Source organism: Mus pahari, chromosome 19 (genome assembly GCF_900095145.1).
Source record: "Mus pahari chromosome 19, PAHARI_EIJ_v1.1, whole genome shotgun sequence".
In the NCBI taxonomy this organism is placed as follows: domain Eukaryota; kingdom Metazoa; phylum Chordata; class Mammalia; order Rodentia; family Muridae; genus Mus; species Mus pahari.
This window is the reverse complement of record NC_034608.1, coordinates 58018185-58023930: the sequence shown is the minus strand read 5'-3', so window position 1 is coordinate 58023930 and position 5746 is coordinate 58018185.

The window sequence follows — 5746 nt, the reverse complement described above, 5'->3', positions numbered from 1 at the left end:
AAGGGTGGATTTGCAAGGGTTAATCTTTGTAGTCAGCTTGACTGGATTTTGCATCCCCTAGGAGATACAACTCTGACATGTCTGTAAAGCTGTTTCCAGAGAGGCCTGACTTAAAAGGAAAAGTCTCTCTCCGTGTGTGTGGCACCATCCTCTAGACATGGGTTCTGGAGTAGTGGACAATGGAATAAGCTAAGTATAAGCATTCATCTTTCTCTGTCTTGACTAGGAAAGCAATGAGACCGGTCATTTCATAGTCCCACCTCCATGCCTCACCACCACGGTGGCCTACATCCCATCCTTAAACTGTCCATCAAATAGATCCTCTTTCTTTTAAGCTGCTTCTGTCAGATACTTTGTTACAGCAATGAAAACAGTAACTGACACAGAGTGATCTGCATAGAAACCAGTGAGAACTGGGTGTGAAACATTCAAGATAGTCAATGCGCCCAGTAGTTCATACGGTGCTAGGCAAGTACTCAAGAAGTAGAGGTGGCCTTCCAGGTTCACACCTCCAGATAGTGTGATTTCTGGATGGTCACTAACAAGGAATCCTACCCAACAGTCATAGATAGATAGATAGATAGATAGATAGATAGATAGATAGATAGATAGATAGATAGATAGACAATCTTCCTACAAACCAAACAATTTTTTTGGATTTGGTCGCTCCTCTTATAAGGCTAGAAGAACAAGAGGAAAACAATATGCTACAGACTACCTCATAATGCAATTCTCTCCATACTTGTTCATTGGGTCTCTGTTTAAAATTTAATTCATCAAGGAAAGTAAACTTTGTGATAACAGGGGCAATTAAGATGGCGTTATCTAGGAACACATTTCTTCCCCCTTGTCTCTGTGGGGAAAAAAAATGTGTATGCAAAAAATAAGATTCGGTAAAAAGAAATAATAATAATGCTTTATCACAACCTGGAGATACTTCCGAAACTCAGAGTGAACGCTATTGAGCTGAGCCAGAACTCTATCACTAACTCGGCCTGACGCCAAAGCAAGACAGGGACCACCTCCACCTCCAATCCGCTTCTGCTGTCTCTCTCTGCCCCAAACCTCTGTCTTACACCTGGTTACTCCTGTGAGAAAGAGCTAGACTACCCAGCAGGTAGGGACAGAGGAGAGCAGTTGGCCACAGAGAATGCTTACTGACATCAAGAGAGGTGGCGGAAGATTCCGTATGCTTTTCTTATTTGTTTTGGGGTGTGTTGTCTGTAAGAGAGTGGCGCTTATGAAGTCTCCTGCCAGGGATTATTCTGCAGGGCTTGATTTGCTCATCCCTGGATCAGCAAGATCCCAAAGGAAGAGGGAAGACTAACCTTTCTGCCAAAAGGAGAAGCCCCAGCCTTTTGTAATTCTTCAGCTCACCCAAGAAAATCTGCTCAGCGTTGAGCTGAGCTTCTTTAGCTGTTACCCTCAAAAAAGCCTTAACCTTGGCTAACCATAGCTTCCCTGGAGATACACAGAAGAGGGTGTGAGTAGAATCTGGACATCTACTGTCCAAGTCTGCAGGCCAGTGTGTCGTTTTATTGAGCCCATATGCAGAAAGCCTCAAAATAGTGTTTGCTGACAATACATATATAATATATGATATATGATATTTACTGAATATATATCACAGAGCAGTTTCTTATCCTACTGTCATGATAAAATGCCCTGATAAAAACAGCTTAAGGGAGAAAGAGTTTATTCAGCTCTTACAGTTCTGGTTGCAATCCATCATGAAGTTCTAGGTTACAGTCCATCACGGCGGGGAGGCCAGAGAAGCAGGAGCTCGAAGCAGCCAGTCGCATGCTGTCTGCGTTTGGAAGAAGAGAGCAACGGGTGCATGTGGCTGCTCATTTTCCTTTCTCCCATCTCACGCAGTCCAGAATCGTCTGCATAGGGAATAATCCTACGCACAACTAAGATGTGTCTTCCCATATCAATTAGCATGATCAAGATAATCCTGCACAGCTATGTGCTGTGCTTGAATGATTCTATGTTTCTGTTGGGTTGACAGCACCAAAACAATCCCAGCCACCACAAATCCTGAGGATTTCAGGAATTTCCTAGCAGGATGTTCTGGTGAGAACGTAATGCAGTACTACTCAGAAAGAAGCGGGGTTGCTAAAGAAATGTTAGCATCCCTGGGACTTAGAAAGCAGTGTAGGAGAATGGTACTTAAGTCTCAGGAGTCAGATAGATTGGGACTCAAATGCTAGCTAGAAATTTCATCCATGATTGTCACTAAGTAAGTGCTACTGGCTGTAAGTTCCCATCCTACACACTAAACTCTGACAAAAGGATATTTCTAGAAGGTGGAGCCTTTGGGAGGTGACCAGGCTTCAAAGAGAGCAGAGCCTCAGGACGAGACTGGTGCCCATGAAAAGAGAACGACATAGCAGGAGAACTCTCTGCCACACGAGGGGATGGTGAGAAGCCAGCCAACCGCTCCAAGACCGTCTTCGCTGGCAACCAGGTGGGCCGTGACCTTGGACGTCCTAGCTTCTGGTGTCATGAGGAATAAATCCGTGGCAGTTTGTGAGAAAACCAAGCACGCCCGGATTCGCTTTGGTTCAGAAATCTCGAAGAGTCGCAAGCACCAGAACCCCTGAACTCGTGGTTTCCCTCTCTTCCCTAAGACAGAAGCTCTCTGCTGAGGGTGGAGTGGGGTAGGGGTGGGGTGGGGTGCTTCTGTCCAACTCAAACATCAGGGAATGTTTGCTAAATGGATCCGAACAGCTTGCTGAGCTCACTGGCCGTCCCTGCACAGCACACCTAGGTGGGTTCTGTCTGGCTTGGATTTCTAAGGCTACCTAAAGACCCTTTAGACAAGGGTCTTGGTGTCAGGCAGGAGGTACAGACTCTGGTGTCAACCCTGCACTGAGAATGCGCACTGACCCCTCAGTCAGCACTAAACACTGTACACTTAGCCATTCCTTCTGACCAGGACCCTCCCCTCCTCGTGCAGTTACTAGCCTAGCTCACAGGCAGCCTCCAGTGTTTGTGTCACACCCGCTTTGGCCACCCGTAGCTTAGTCAAAATCGGAACATAGGTTTACTGGCTTCCAACCCAGGACTCCCCTCAACTTAGAGGTGCAAATAAATTTAAAACCAAAGAAACTGAACCTGCTTTATTTTCGTTTTCTCATTTCATCACTTCTCAGAAATCCCCATTTAGAGAATCTTGACCTCCAACGTCCCATAATCCTTTCGGAAATGACACAGCAAACACTATGCATGCGCAGAGCAAAGCGCCGCCTGACTTCGGGTTTTTTCTGTCACCTAAAAAGCGTAGAAGGTAATTTCTAAGCCGGCAGTAAAATCTATTTATAAAGATTGCTGATTTGTTCGTCAGCACTTCACAGCACAGAGGTCCAACTCATTTCCTTACCATTAAAAATGAGAGAGGAGGGGCAGGAAAGAGAGAGAGAGAGAGAGAAAGAGAGAGAGTGAGAGAGAGAGAGAGAGAGAGTGAGTGAGAGAGAGAGAGAACCATTAGTTTTTGAAAAACAATCATAGTCCGTATATTTTATAAATGTTTTAATTTAAGAAAAAAACTTGTAAATTGGAAAGTAAATAGCTTTCCTAAAATGTCTTCAGTTTACACCCAGTTTGCTGGTTAGCGAGCTTGCTATTCTTCAAAGCGAAATAGTTCATAGTCACCGATTATATATTATAAAGTTGTTTTTATAAAGCAGTTGCTTATCACTAAAACAGTTATTATAAATTAAGTTACGGGGCATAAAGGGGCATCTTTAGTCAGACAAAGACCAAAGTATGAACTAACTCATTACCAAAAATTATGTTTCTACAAGAAAAACACCACACATTCTCTTTGTGGGATAACGCTTAACACCATAGTGAAATTTTAATAACTGCAGCGGGAACTACGGTGATTTTTGCAGTCCATTGTGTTCTCTGGAGCGCCTGCCATGAGCTATTAGAGAGGAAACACCACCACCTAGTGGATAAATGAGAAAGTGGGTGGGCTTTGCTCAAAACCATCAAAGTGTGCCAGGAAGTTTAAAGAGAACAAGGGAACCCCCTTGGTGTGGGAGGGTTTGGGGGGATTACTGAGAAGGGGAACTTATGTAATTATATTATAATTTCAAGAAAGAAAGAAAGAAAGAAAGAAAGAAAGAAAGAAAGAAAGAAAGAAAGAAAGAAAGAAAGAAAGAAAGAAAGAAAGAAAGAAAGAAAGAAAGAAAGAAAGACTAGTATCACCTTCTCTAGGGGTAGTGATATCATACTTACATTTAGTTATCATGGATTTGAGAGCATAGCTCAGTTCGTAGAGTTCTTGCCTAGCCTATAAAAATCCTTGAGTTCCAACCCCAGAACCCCATAAACTGGATATGGTGTCCAATGCCTGAAATTCCAGCACTCTGTAAGGAGGCAGGATTATCTTGTGTTTACAGAACAGGATAGTACTTACAGAGCTGTTGTATAAATGATACTAAAAAATGTCTTCAGGGGATACATCATTCAAATATGGCTAGAGAATTCTTTCTAAATTCCAAGTTTAGGTGGGGAAGGGATAAGATTTTTAGTATGTACCACAATTCAGGAGAACAGATTAAATAAGACTTTATTCAAGTAGTATCAAATATGTCCATTCGTATCATTTCTAACTCAAAAGACATCCAAGCAACAAGAACCCAAAGGGAAAGTGAAGGGGGAGAAGACGGGACTGATGCTTCCACATTCCCAGCCCTCCTCCAGCACCACCCAATAGGGCTCGCCACCAAGGCGCTCTCTCTTGCGCATGTCTTTCCTTCCTACTCCATAAACAGCAGTGCAGGTAACCCTGGGAGGTCCCTGCAGCCTTTATGCGAAATCGAAAATTTGTTTTTTTAATAATTCGCTAATGCTACCATGTTCTTCATGCCTCTTCTCTCGGCTACCACAAGAAATTAAATGTAAAGGCCAATGAAGGAATCAATCGCTCTTCTAGGGAGCCAGGCGTTACGAAGCATGCGAGGGTATAAAGCAAAGCTATTCTTCACGTCAAATCTATTCCTCTGAAGAAATAGCTTTCAGTAAAAATGTGATTTCTATTAAAGTGTAATAAGCGGGAACTGAAGAGATGGCTCAGCTGGAAGAGGGGGCGCTGCTCTTGCAGAGGACCGGAGTTCGGCTCCCAGCGCCCACATAGGGTAGCTCACAAGCTGCCTGTAACTCCTCCCTTCAGTTGCCTCTACAGGTTCTACACTTGGAGGCACATATACACACATAGGAGAGCACACACACACACACACACACACACACACACACACACACAAGAAAGAAAGAATAAATATAAAAAGAATGTGACAGGTATAATTTTAATATGTTAAGCTTTCCATGTTAATTTGAATACATTAACTGTGGGAAATGTGTGTGTCTAAGCGTTAGACAGTAGCATCCTCGTTATTTAACAGCATCGTTGAGACATCACTGGCCAAGAAAACTTCAAGTTGTATCCCTTCCTATTTTGGTTTATGTGTATGTTGTGAAAGAGTCGTATCAAGCAATTAAACATCTATCATCTCTATATAACTGGCATTTTTTGCAGTGGTGTGGGATGGGGGGGTGCGGGATGTGTTGGAAAGGACTCGTCACATCTGTCCTGTTAGCACACTACAAGTATGCAACACGGTGCTATCCAACTGAGCCCATTCTGTTTCACCGTTATCTATCTTTGCACTAAAGAAACAGGCATGCCAGTGCCTGGCAAACACCGAAGTGAATGCTCACAGCCAGCTATTGGATG